Source organism: Vespula vulgaris, chromosome 18 (genome assembly GCF_905475345.1).
Source record: "Vespula vulgaris chromosome 18, iyVesVulg1.1, whole genome shotgun sequence".
NCBI lineage: Eukaryota > Metazoa > Arthropoda > Insecta > Hymenoptera > Vespidae > Vespula > Vespula vulgaris.
In genome coordinates this window covers 348784-362378 of record NC_066603.1, presented here as the reverse complement: position 1 = coordinate 362378, position 13595 = coordinate 348784, and the positions used below count along the sequence as shown (strand labels likewise).

General features: G+C 46.9%; 2 protein-coding genes across 8 annotated transcripts in view; one reads left to right on the top strand and one right to left on the bottom strand.

Annotated features, from left to right (window-relative positions):
- The window catches only part of LOC127070497 (histidine decarboxylase), an 88706-nt gene that overhangs the window by 53775 nt on the left and 21336 nt on the right, over nucleotides 1-13595 (bottom strand). For 3 of the 4 annotated variants that reach the window (XM_051008577.1, XM_051008573.1, XM_051008574.1), the window contains exon 2: nucleotides 7319-7450. The exons of the other annotated variant lie outside the window; for it this stretch is intronic. The gene's annotated coding sequence lies outside the window, so the exon portion shown is untranslated. The remainder of the gene's footprint in view (nucleotides 1-7318; nucleotides 7451-13595) is intronic. 4 annotated transcript variants of the gene reach the window in all.
- Nucleotides 1-13595, top strand: part of LOC127070500 (probable nuclear hormone receptor HR3) — a 61257-nt gene that overhangs the window by 28490 nt on the left and 19172 nt on the right. The gene's annotated exons all lie outside the window — the stretch shown is intronic.

The following is a 13595-nucleotide window of genomic DNA, read 5'->3' as shown; positions in this document are numbered from 1 at the left end:
ATACGCGAATCCACGGCCAAGAAAAATACTTTAATTCGCTAACAAAAAAGAGTCGTCGTCGTCGTAGTCGTAGTCGTAGTCGTAGTCGTCGTTGCTTGAGAAAAATTGCGACACTCCACGGCTTTGTTCCGCGACGTATTAAGAATCGTCCGATCGTTTTGATCGCGACCCTCTCTCTCTTTCTTTCTATCTTTTCTGTATTACGAAAGAAAGACCAAGAACCTCGAGGTAAGGTCGCTCGTGCGAACGCACGAACGGCGAGAGAAAAAAATTTCATGACAGAACTCGAAGAGAGCCGCGTCGATTGCCTCGACGAGAGAAAGAGAGGGGAGAGGACTCGACCGCACTGTTATGCAACCGGAGACAAGGTGCGTGTATGGCATTTTTGAGCACCCGCTGTTTCTCTCCTTCCTTCGCTTCCCTCCGTCTATTTCCAGGACTTTTGTTCGCGCAATCCGTGATCTACGGTAGCTCCTATAAAAGCGTCGACGATAAAACTCCCGAGAAAGTTATTTAACGCGCAAACGGTCTTTACATATTTCCAACCGATCGACGAGCGTCGGAACTCTCCATTTGCACGTAGTTAGACGTAGAAATGTGTGTTTCTACGTACCAACAAAAACGTACACTTATTTTTAACGATTTCGCGTTATGAAACGGAAAATAAAGGATAAATTCGATTGTTCGGTCAGACGACTTTTACGATTATCGCGCAACGAGGAAAGTATTTAAAATCCGCGATGTAAAACCGTTCGACGAAGCGACGCGTTCGGGATCGTACCTACGCGAAGCTTAAAAAGGAAACGGCAAAGTATTTGAGAGAATAATGGAACGAACGCAATTACGAGAGGCAGATATCGTCGAGCGTTTCGTTCGCGAAAACGTGACACGCTCTTCTTGGATCGGGTCAAATCGGGAAAGGCACGAACGGTCGATCGGCGTCGAGCGACAAATTTCCACGATCGATCTTCGGCTTCGCTCGATCGATTCCTCTCTTCTCTCTCCTTCATTCTCCTTCGTTTTCCACCGATAAAAGTACCAAATTGGTCCGACCTTTGCAGCGCGTTGCAATATTTAAACGACGATCGATGTGAATGAACGTCGCGCTATTTGTCCCGAACGATCGCGAGATGAAAAACACGTGTCTTCGTCTAAATATCTTTGCGCCGTATAATTATATCCAATAATCGTCCCAGAGATTCTCCGTTATCTTATAAAAAGCAAGATTGTTTGTCGACGAACATTCGTCGTTTCGCATCTAAACGCGTTCCAAACGCTTTCCTACTAGTCGCACGAAGCTAGACACAGGCGTGTAGTCATCGACTACAACGTTATTTCTACGATCGTGCATCGCATTGCCGATCGTCGGACATTACGAATGCGTTGTCCGCTTCGTTACGCCGTCTTCGCGACGTCCAGCAACTCTCGATGCGTCTGACATTAAAATATCTCAGTTAGGAAATAAACAAATAAAAAGAAGAAAAAAAGATAAGCAAAGTTTCTTTCGCGGAAAGATGTACGATCCTTTCTCGCGATCGCTCCAGTTCGTTTACTTGGACGAAAGTTTAAAGAAAAAAGGAGGGAGGGAGAGTGAGAGGGGGAAGAACAAGGGAGGAGAGAGAGAGAAGGATACAGGCGCCAGTGGAAGACGAGCATAGTCGCTTGGAACATTGCGTAAGACCGTCGACGAGTTGGCTGGCTGGCTGGCTGGCTGGCTGGTTGGCTGGCTGGCTGGCTGGCTGGTTGGTTGGAAGTCCCTCTCTTCGCTTTAGAACGCGAGCGCTATTCAACCGACGATCATTAGTATCGCGAATACTATATCGCGGATTGAGAGCCGTACTGCCCCACTAAACGATCGATCGATCATTTCGCATCTTCGCCGTACTCTTATCTCGCAATACGACTTCTACTACTATGCGAACGTGCCATTAGCGCGTTGACTGGTCAAATAAACTTCGACACGACGTATCTCTCCTCTTTCTCTCCACGTATCGTACTTATACACAGTACGTGTATACATTCGGAGATAGGTAAAACGGTAGACCGGTTACAAGTGGCCGTTTAAGAGGAGAGAAAAGCCGCCAATTTTCCTTGGAGAAAATCGGCAAAGTCGTAAATCGCTTTCTTAAAGAGATGTATTTACTTAATTCCTACGTTCCCATTCTTCCAAGTGGTATTATCGTGGCAAAAGCAATGAACCGAATCGGAACAAAGCGCTCGGCTAACTTCTATAAAGTTGGAAGTTCCGTGCGAGGGATCGAAGAGGGTGGAAACGTTACTAGTCGTACGGCAACGCGGACAGTCGGAGGAGGAGAAGAAGGAGGGCAACTCGTCGGAGTGGTAGAGCGCAGGGGGGAGAGAGAGAGAGAGAAATCGATCGGGACGATGTGTTTACTCGCTTGGCGCACCGCACCGCACCGCACCGCACCGTGTCTGACTCGCCGCGTCGTTGCGATTTCGCGCTCGAGTACGCGAACTTCGCGTCTCTCGCCTTTTACGTAGCGTGCCTCTTTACGAGCTTCGCGAAAGAGAGATGACGACGATGGAATGGAAGAAAAAAAAGGAGAAAGAGAGGGAGAGTCCGTTTATGCAATAGTCGCTCGAGCGAGTGCGATGGACGGATACCAGCGACGTTTATTTACGTCTTTACCAATGACCAACCGACTCGACATTATCGCTTTTCATTCTGTTCTTTTCGGATCACGATCAAGGAACAAAGAAACATTTTTATCGAACTACTACGTAAGATGATGCTTGAAGTTTGTCGCGGTGAGTAAGCTCGATGCGAGTTTACGGTAGCGACGACGATGGCGAAACGATAAAAAGTCTACGAGCAGAACCTTGTCCGAAGCTTTCTCGTGACTCGTTAAAAGTTTTTCCTCTCCGCGCGACGGATTGTTTCTCTTGAGCAACACGCTCGTACGCTTCTGTCGTAGCGCGTAATCCGTCACGAGGACCGTCACGAGGTGAATGAAAATCATCCAAAGAAACGATCCTTGATTACCCGTCCCATACAAAGATCGCGAATAATATGCTCGCACGTAAAGATCGTGCCAAGCGTGCTAGTACCAACCTACCTACTATCTACTTCACGATTAATCAACTCGACATTTTCATCGTCAAATTTTCTCCTTAATGGACCCGGACAAGAATCCATCCATCCATCCATCCATCCATCCGACCAACCATCCATCCAACCGACCGACCAACCAACCAACCAACCAACCATCCATCCATCCACTCGAGCGACTTCGTTCCAAACGTCTCGAGTACGCCTTTACCTTCGAACTTTACATTTCGGGGATGAAGCCCGAAGCCTGGCGTACTTTTGCATTTAAAAGTCATACCTCGTCTCGAATAGCAGAAGCACAGAAATATAGAGCGCGAAAAGTTCTCTCAACCATTTTCAAACGCGGAACTCTCACGAGTCTTGCGTTCGTCCTCGCCAATAGATATTTATGCAAAGCGACGTATGTACCGGTAACAACTTATTAAAGCAGTGCGCCGAGCCGTGGCGTCGATCAACCGCCCGGACGACGACGGAGCGATCGAATTCGACGCGAAATCGAGATCCAAGATTCGAGATCGACGATAACGAAAGCACGTCCTTCTCGAATCCATATCGAGAAAGAGAATCGTTCGAGAGAGGGTTGAAAGAAAATAGAAAAGATCGAGGATATTCTTGTTGAAAAGAAATTGAGAGATAGAGAGAGAAAGAGATAGATAAAGAAACGTTTCGATTGGGAACCACTGCGCTGGCAGCCTTGGCTGAAGTTGTCGAACCCGCGACCCAGTTACACGCGCGGCTCAACACAAGCGAAGCCTCTCACCCACACCTCTCGGAGGTGCATGCACTGTGCAGTGCGCGCCGATGCGCGCACTCCCCTTCTTCCCTCCTCTCTTCCTCCTCTTCTTTATCCCTCCCTCTTATTCTCTCTCGCTCCCTTCCCTTCCGTCCACGCGCTCCCACCGTCGCTCTTCCCTCTCGATCCTCCTCCTCTCGTCCTCCTTCTCGCCGACACACGCACTATCGCCGTCTTCGTCTTCTCCTCTCCTCTCCTCTCCTCTCCTCTCTTCTCTTCTTCTCTCCTCTCCGCTCCTCTCTTCTCCTCTTCTTCTCCCTTTCTCTCCTTCCACGACTTTCCACCGACTTTCGTCCTCATCTTCTCCACCGGCTTTCGTTGCTAAGCGTGTCGTAGATTACGAACGATTACGATCCACAGACTTTCCAACGATTTTTATGCTTTCGACGGTCACCAGACGTTCCTTCGGATAGAGAGAGAGAGAGAGAGAGAGAGAGAGAAAGGAGGCTAAGGGTTGTCCCGAGATAAAGATCTCGTTCGCGTAAAAGCTTCGTTCTATCGCGTGGATCTCGAAAGATCCTCTTTCTCTCTCTCTTTCCATCTTATTGGTTATTTATAACGCGTCGACGAATGCACGATCCGGCGTCATTCCAACAAGGCGATGAATCGTACGCTTCCATTGATATTCACGAAATTTACAGTTTCCCTCTGTACTATATTTAGAGAGATAAAGATAGAGAGAGAGAGAGAGTATGTGGTAACGAGTTAAGTGGTGCACGCGATACGATCCTAGAGTACGGAGAGTGTTCGAAATAACGGGACGAGGTGCAATGTAGAAACCGTCCTCCTCTTCGTCGTGTTTACACTCCAATGAGCGAATCGCGGAACGAGTGGAGAGATGGGAAAGGGAGAAAGAAGCGCGTGTACTCGATTAACGGATAAATAAGCGGATGGGGAATGGAGTGCATAGGAGGCAACGATGTCCAAGTAAACAACCGACCTAACGAGAAACAGTATTTCTTGTACCGCTACAGCTTGAAATCTATAAACGAACGTTACAGAAATAATATAAATGCCATGTAAGATTGCGTTGAAAATTGTTTTCGGAGGAGGAAAAAAGGAGAGATAAAAAAGAAAATGTAATATATAGAACGGATAGGATCGTTCGCGGAAAGGCTCGTTTAGCGAGAACGAGATGCGAAACGCGTTCGTCCGACTCGTCCTCGCTAATTCTACGATGCGAGCTGGAATCGGTCTATTTCGAGAGAATCAATAAAAGCCGCGCGGCACAGCACGGCTTTGCTTTCACCCGCGAGTCAAACTTTTACTAGAACGTCGCACCGAGACTTCCTTCTATCGGTTCTCCGAGAGGAGAGTCAATGCCTGCCGAGCGTTATCTCACCGAGCACGGCGCGTTACGCGTTACTCAATATTGTTATTAATACGAGAGAGAGAGAGAGAGAGAGAGAGAGAGAGAGAGAGAGAGAGAGAGAGAGAAAGATGAGAATGTGGAGCAGTCGTAGTGACGTAATTCCGATTTGAAGAAGCCGGGATGGATTTATCGATCGAAAAAGGGGCTTTGCCGTTTCCTCGTTATAACAAGGAGCTTCCTGAATCTTTCGAAAAATGAATTAGGATTAAGATAAAAAAAAGATTTCATTGTTTAAAACGAAATGATACATTTTCTCGTGAAAACAAATCCTACGAAAAACTACTCTACTTTCACGTTCCTTCCCGGAAGTGAAGTTTTTCTATACGAAAAGAGTCAAGACTTTGAAACGGGCAAAAAAGGAAGTTTATCTGAAAGTTCGAACGTATCGCATAGCTAACAAACCAGCTAGCACAAACTTCTCGTGGATGTGGCGTGTCATACGCTTCGTTAGTTATGTTCGCGACTCCGTCGATGGAATCGACCGTGAACAAAAAGGAAAAAAAGAAGGAGATAATAGAAAAAAGGAGAAAGAAAAAAGGCAGAGAGAGAGAGAGAGAGAGAAAAGAAGCGAGCGAGGCTCGTTACACGGATTGGCGAAGCGGCAGCACTCGCGAAGTGTATGCGCGTACGGATTAGCGTGCGGTTCTTGACCGTAACAAATTACAGGCACGATGCTAAATTGCCGATGTGTCGTTACGTGAAACGTTACGACACACGCGGCCACCGTCGTCGGTAAGATAATAAGAAAAGTTTGTTCGAACGGCTGTACTCGTCGAAGGGGGACCTCCTTTTCTCTCTCGCGTACACTTTTTCCCCGATGGAATAAAATATAAAAGAGAGAGAGAAAGAGAGGATAGTAGTCGCGTGCGAAGCGTAGGTGGACTAGGTATGTGAGCGTCAGATACGTGAGAAAAGTCGTAGGCGAGTGAGCGAAGGAGCGAGCGACGAGCTCGATGTTATATCGCCCGTCGCGTAATCTCTAACGACGCTATACTTCACGTGCGATCCTACTCGCACGATCGCACGACTTTTGCGAGACTCAACCAACGCGATATTAACTATATCGGCTACAAAGACGATTAGAATCATTACGATATCCTATGAGTTTCTATAATCTTCTTTTTCTTTTTTTTTCTTTCTCTCTTTTTTTTTTCTTTTTTTTTCTATCATAATCGATGATCGCGTTATGCTTCCATCTGAAAGTTTATCGTGCGACCTACGACGTTCGTACTATAGCCAAGGAAAAACTAGTACGCGAGGGTATAAAACGAGAGCCACGTAATTAAATATGTAGAAAGGGAAGGAGAAGACGTAGAGGAGGAGGAGGAGGAGGAGAACGGCGTCGAAGCCAACGAGGAGGAATCCGAAGCATTTTTCTTGGTGTTCGTGACGCTTCTCGAGGCGCCATGAGAAAATTCCAAATATATTATACATAGAGGGTAAGGCGATAATTAGGATGACGATATGTAATAGAAAAAAAAAATGGTATCGCATCTCGTTGACGTAACCCTAAAGGATAGAGAAACTTTGAAAAATATATTTTTCGCGATGATTCAAAGAGAGATTTCGAGAGCCGTTTATGGGATCAGCTTTTCATAGCCATCGTAAGTATAAACGTATGCTGTGCGGCGTGCCGCTCGAACGATGATTTCAAAGGGGCACGGGAGTTTACGTTATTGCGTACGAGAACGTGCACTGAATAAGAAATCGGCCAAGGGACCGCGACGCGAACGGAGAGATAGAAAGAGAAAGAGATGTGTGGTGCGTGCGTGCGCGCGCGCGTATATTCGTGGTACGATACATACGACGTATACGATTCGTAGGATCTTTCGTGAGACCGAGATTCTTCGTCAATTTCGTATGATTCAACGATAGCAGTTTCTTGCGAAATATTTGAGCCGTCGATGACGGGTTTGACCATCGTTTTCCCCATCCCGCAAAGATAAGAGAGCGTATAATAGCGAACGGAGCAGTCGGAAGCGCTCCGTAGGTATTGCGCAAAATATTGCTCGGAAATGGAAGATCCATTATTCTTCGTGCGCTCGCTAGACTAAAAAAGGAAAGACACCGATAAAGAACTTACGAATCATCGTCCTTGTGACGCAACGATTGCCACGTTCCAGACACCTTTTCGCGAGGCTCCGTTCGTTTTTTCCTTCGAGAATAATATCTAGACCGATGGTGAGTAGATCGTTACCCATCGACGACGATAATTCTGGAAAAAGAAAGAGCAAAGGATTAACGAACACAGATCGGCAGGTGTTTCCAATCGAGTTCCTTTCCGTTAAAACACTTTTCGAAATGACTGAAACTCTTACTCCTCGTACGACCCGCTCATCTACATAGATACACAAGCGCGATACACCGGGCACAGTTCATCGAACGTTCTAAATAAGCACTCGTAAGCTCTAGCGCACCGTGGCAGCCCTACAGATGTGCATTTATATCTTCGTATCAAAGAATGACCGAGCAGAATTTCGACATCGATAGGATGTCGCGGACGAGGGAGACGCGCTTTTCTCGATCGATCGATCGTTCTTCGACGAAACGACGCGACGTTTCGTTAGAGACCTTTCGAATATATATACCAGGAAGTGGATAGGACGCATCACGGTGGACGAGCACCCGTCGTATTTTCGCAAACTTATCGGTTTCCGGTAATAATAATCGGTCACGATCGATCGTTCGGCTCGCGTCCAGCGGCGACGTTGATATCAATTTTCTAACGTTAACCCATGGGAGAGGGAAATCGATAGCTCTCGACATAATCGACGTAGAATTTTTCATCGAGGCTTTTCCTTGCTCTTAGAATTTTATCGACCCTTCTACGATGCGATCCGAGAAACGTATAAATTATTGATAAAACATTCGCCACGGCGTCTACCTTCAATCGGAGATTATTATTCAGCTTTACGATCTAAGTCAAACGATAGAGAGAAAGAAAAAGGTTAAAGAAAGATATCTACTGGTTTTGCGGCATCGCGATTCCGGCTCGAGGGAGCGAGAGAGAGAGAGAGAGAGAGAAGAAAGAGAGAATGTAACGACGTTTATTGCTACGGCCACTCGATATTTATACGCTCAATCGCATTAGCTTTACTCTAATTTTATATTTAAAGCCTCTTCCATTCGGTCTCGCGACTCGAATTCGTTTCATTGATCGAATCTCTTCGGGATTAAAGTTCGCTTCGTGCGATAGGAGAATCAGATTAAGGATTAAGAAGACGGTCGGCGATTTAAATGCCACTAACAGGATTATTAACATAAGAATAATTAACTCTACCGATTTTCATACCGACTCCATACCTTACTTGTTGCTCGAGGCAAAAAAAAGGTATGATTTTATAAGATCGTCGATGACCCACGTACACTCCCACGTACGCGTTTACGTACGCGTTATCGAATGATATAAACGTATGCTTGCGCGAGGACGAGGAACGTACGAACGAGATGCACGTGGTCGCATCGATGCGGGCATGCTTTCTAAATTTCACCACGCGCGATTTGCCGCCACTCGGTTTGCCTGCGTGCGTGCGTCCGTCCGTAGCTTTGTTCCTCAAGGATAGTCGATCAAGTACGCGTGTCGAGAGATAGAGAGACAGAGTTTCGTCAACGCAACAACACGACGCTTTTCGATGATTCGAGAGCTCTCCAAAGTATATAAACCTACTACTAACGAGCGATAATAGATCGGAAATTATACTCTTCGCTTCTTACGAAACGCTCGAGAAGATGAACTCGAGTATCCTCTCGGAAATCTCTCACTATTTTTTCTCGTCTTTTTGTGAAACCCTGTCGAACTCGTCGTCGGCTCGAACAACCGCCGGTAGAACGCTTTCCAATTCTCGATTCGATTCGTTCGCGGAAATTTCACACTCGATCGAAATGTCGTTTTTATCGCATCGATCGAGATAAACTCGACGTCGGACACGCTCCAACGTGCGAATCGATTTCCCTTACCGGCAGACTAATGCGATTATTATGCGACTTCGTAACAGGAAAATTATAATTGCTGCGATCTTTTCGAAACGACGCAACCGAGTTTTATCTTTGTTATCCCGTTACGATCGAGTATCGACGACGACGACGACGACGACGACGATAACACGCTTGACGTTACTGCGATTTTAATGAGTAATTTTAACACGACCGTTAAACGTTTACTACGACACACACCGGTCATCCGTGACCGGTACCTATCCACTATGCCGTTAACACGTCGATGCGGACAACTATCCGGACGGCGTTGACCGATAATTCAATGAAGGTTCTTTTCCAATAAAAGCACGTAAGAAGAGAACGAAATTGCCATTACGTGTTCGCAGCTGCACCTGTCGTCCTGCGACTAGAGCCGCGTATGGCTCGGTTAAACATAAACAATGCTCGTGCGTCATGCTGCTAGCCGGTATACGCGAGTCTCGGAACGTCCAATGGTACGTACCTACCTATCGCAACTTTCAAACTGGTTTTCTTTCGACCGATCGCCCGAACGCTCGAACGTGGCTATTCGAAAAGTTTTCAATTATTCCAAAATGATACATCTTAATTCTGTACGACTCGTCCGACTATAATTTACATCTTATAGATACGCTGGGACGTTAACCGATGATTAACGTCCTAGCGAGAAAATGAAGTAAGGCTTGCAAAATACAAAGTTACATGGCATTATAAAGGGTTAAACGATTTTAAGAAGATAGCGTTGCAGCGTTAGCGCGAGGTCTTTGTAAACCTCGTTGAAAGATCAAAGAAAAGAGGAGAAGGAAGCAGCAGCAGCAGCAGCAGCAGCAGTAGGGAATAAGGGTACGAGGAGGAGGAAAAAGGAGGAGAAGAAGGAGAAGAAGAAGCAGAAGAAGAAGAAGAAGAAGAAGTGGAGGAGGAGGAGGGTGAGGGGGAGGAGAAGAAAAAGTGGAAAAAGATAAAGGCGTGGAGAGGAGAGAACGATCGCGCGCGCTCGCGTACGAAGCGACGCGCACGAAGCGAGTGGCGCGAGTGGCGAGCGATGTGGGTCAACCGCGAGGCGACCACGAGAGTCCCCGAGGGTCGACGAGAATCGGCGAGGACTGCCGAACGGCAATCACGTTGCGCGCATCTGGGTCAGCGGCGTCAGCGGCGTCCTGGCGCAGGCGCACCAAACTCCCTCGGTCGTTCACCGTCCGACCAAGTTACTAACCTTCCGGCACCAGCTTGCCGCTACTTCTCTCTCTTTCTCGCACGATCCCTCCTCGTATTGACCGCCGGAAAAACGTTGACTTTTCGCACGCGAGACCACTCTCCAACGGGGTAGGTGGTGCTTTCGTTCTCGCGACTTTTCCTTCGCCCTGTCGACGAGAAGAAAATTCTTTTTTTGTCACGTCGGAGACCCTTCTCCTCGACCCTCTCCCTTCGGAGGGTCTCGGCACGAAGGTAGCAAGATTCGAACTCTCTCTCTCTCTCTCTCTCTCTCGCGCGCGCGCGTTTCTCGAAAAAGGTGGCTCCCTCCTCTTGGCGGGACCTTTTCGTGCTATTCGCGTCGCACGCGGCCCAATTTGAAAAATCCTTTCGAATGCCTAACGATCTTGGCATCGATCGTTCGTTCGATCGGCTGAGAGCTGCGCTGATGAGAAGAACGAAGAAGACGAAGAAGGTGGGAGGAGGAGGAGGAGGAGGCGTAGCGTAGGCAGGCTTACCCTCCACTCGCGATGTCGCAAGTATTAGCACATTGTGAGGGTTTCGCTTAAGGAAACTGTAACGGTCATTCTTGTCTGCCACGCTCGAGCGAAACTCCTTCGCAGTTGCGCACTCCACGACGACGTGCCTTTAAGGCCGTTTGCATCTTTGCCCGCGACGTCTCTACGACTCCGCGTTACGTAAGCTCCACTAGCGATTCGCTTTTCGTCCTCCGGGATAAAAGCTTCCCCACCCTATCAACTCTAACTCCTCGACGCCTCTTCTCCTCTTTCATCCTCTTTCATCCTCTTTCATCCTCTTTTTCATCCACTCTTTCATCCAACGAGACCGGACGAGAACTCTCTCGTCCGCATCGGACGCGCAAAGGCGTGGAAGGAGGACGACGATCCTATCTCCATCCTTTTCGTCGATCTTTTTCGATTTACTCTCCGCTAGAATTCGAGATCTTTACCGGGTACTCGCAACAAAAAAAAAAAAAAAGAAAAAGAAAAAAGAAAATAAAAAGAAAAAGGAAGAAGAAAAAGAAAAAGAGATCCTTTCGCCTTCTCCGCGAAAAGGGTTCCGTCGGAATCTATTATTCACTCGCCCCATATTTCTTCCCCATTACGCAACTCCCGGCTATAAATACGCGCGGCGCGCTTCGATCGTTAGGGGTGCGTCGACGTCGTCTTTCTGTAATTTCAATCCGCATACTCGCGAAGCTCGCTGACTCTTTAACCTACCTACGACGAGTCTCGATCCTTGTCTTTTTCTTTTTCTTTTTCTTTTTCTTTCTTTTCCTTTATTTTATTTTTTTTTCTTTTTTTTTTTAATACACGGACCGAGATATTTCCCTTCGTCGATCGTTCGAAAGATCGAAGAAATCGAAGAATGATCCATCTTCGCACCGATCAATTTCTACCGGTCTGACCTACATTCGTTGCCGCCGCAGGAAGAGAAAAAGTGAGATTACGTAAACGGTCGGACGAAGCCGAGACCGGAAAGAGAAGTGGCAAGGGAACACTTTGATTTTCTTCTTCTCCTTCGAACGTCTAAACTCGTTATTTGCCGGTTAAACCGATGGAAAGTTACCGCTATTAACGATATCTAATGCAAAGAAAATCGATTGGCAGAAATACATCTTAATTCTCGACAACCAAGGCCAATGTCTTCGCTATCGCAGGATTTAAATCCGCAAAGTTAAATTTGCACGACGTTCTTTGGCATTACGCGCATTCGTGGTAGTTAAAGTTCTTGCGGGAAGTTAGCTGCGTCGATGCGGCGTACCGACGACCTCTGCGATTACGCTGTCATTTCGGTCGGACAAGAAACTTCGAAAAGAGGAAGGAACTTTGAGACAAGCGGCAAGAATACCGGGGTGAGGTCGAGAAACATCGATCCTGAAAATAGGGAAAGATACGAGAAAAAAAGAAAGGGTGCTACGAACGAGTGTCGTTAATTACATAAATAATGTAAGATGCAATTAATCCGAGAGCAATTAAAATCTCTTGGTTTTTTTTTTTGATTCTACGAGCAAAGAACGACGTGTCTTTCATAATTATTCTTAGAATATCCATTCTAATATGATATCGAGCGACGGTTCTCGTCCGACTCGATCGATCCTTACCTACTTTAATGTATTCTAACCAGATATAGTGTGTCAGAATCGTATAGTTAATTCTCATCGAATACGAAACGAACCGATCGGAATCAAAAGAAATTCATTTTTCTCACGTTCCCTATATATCGTTGTACGACCGGGTTATAGGAAGATCAGGACATTTTTTGAAATCGAATTTTTCCAACTACCTAAACGAATTACGCGTTACTACGTAAGACCGCATTCCAATCTCGGAGCGACCTTATCTTTCAACGGTCGTTTCCACGCAACGAGCTCGTTAGCGTCGATGCTTTCTTTCCCTTCGCTCCCTATCTCTCTCTCTCTCTCCCTCTCTTATTTACTCTATCTGTCCATCTATCGGTCCGCTATCTCCCCGACGAATTCCAAAGAAAGAGAGAGAGAGAGAGAGAGAGAGAGAGAGAGAGAAAGATGATCTTTAGCGTCGTACATACGTTTGGGTTGTCGACGACGAGCTGCAATCGCAAGGGGGACATATCGTCGTGCGATTATTTATTTGCGAAACGTATTTATAGAGTATTACGCGGCGCAGGTTGGCAACCTCGTGCACGGTTATGCAATAAATGAGAGAAGGAGCGAAAGGGACACGACGGTTACCGTGTACCGGAGAGGAAGGCCGGAGGGGAGAAGGCGGCCGGGGGAAGTGGAGGGGAGAGAGAACTCGAGAAACGACAGCGAGCGAGCGAGCGAACGAACGAACGAACGAACGAACGAACGAGCGAGCTAACGAACGAACGAACGAACGAGCGAGCGAGCGAGGGAACGAATGAAGAAACAATGACGAGGAGAGATTCGTCGAAAGAGAAAGATAGAGATATAGATAGAGATAGAGAAAGAGAAAGAGAGAGATAAGAGAGAGGGAGGGTCGAACGAATCGGGAGGGAGAGGAGAAGAATGCTTGTCGAGGAACGAAGGGTGGGGAGGATACACGCGTGTCCGAGAGAAAGAAAACGTCTCCGTGGCTTCTACCGAGGACGGTACGCCCGCTGAAATAAGAGGAAAATATACGAGAGAGCTATGTGTGCAAGGCGACGATGGGAAAAGAGAAAGAGAAAGAGGAGAGATGGGGAAGGGAGGA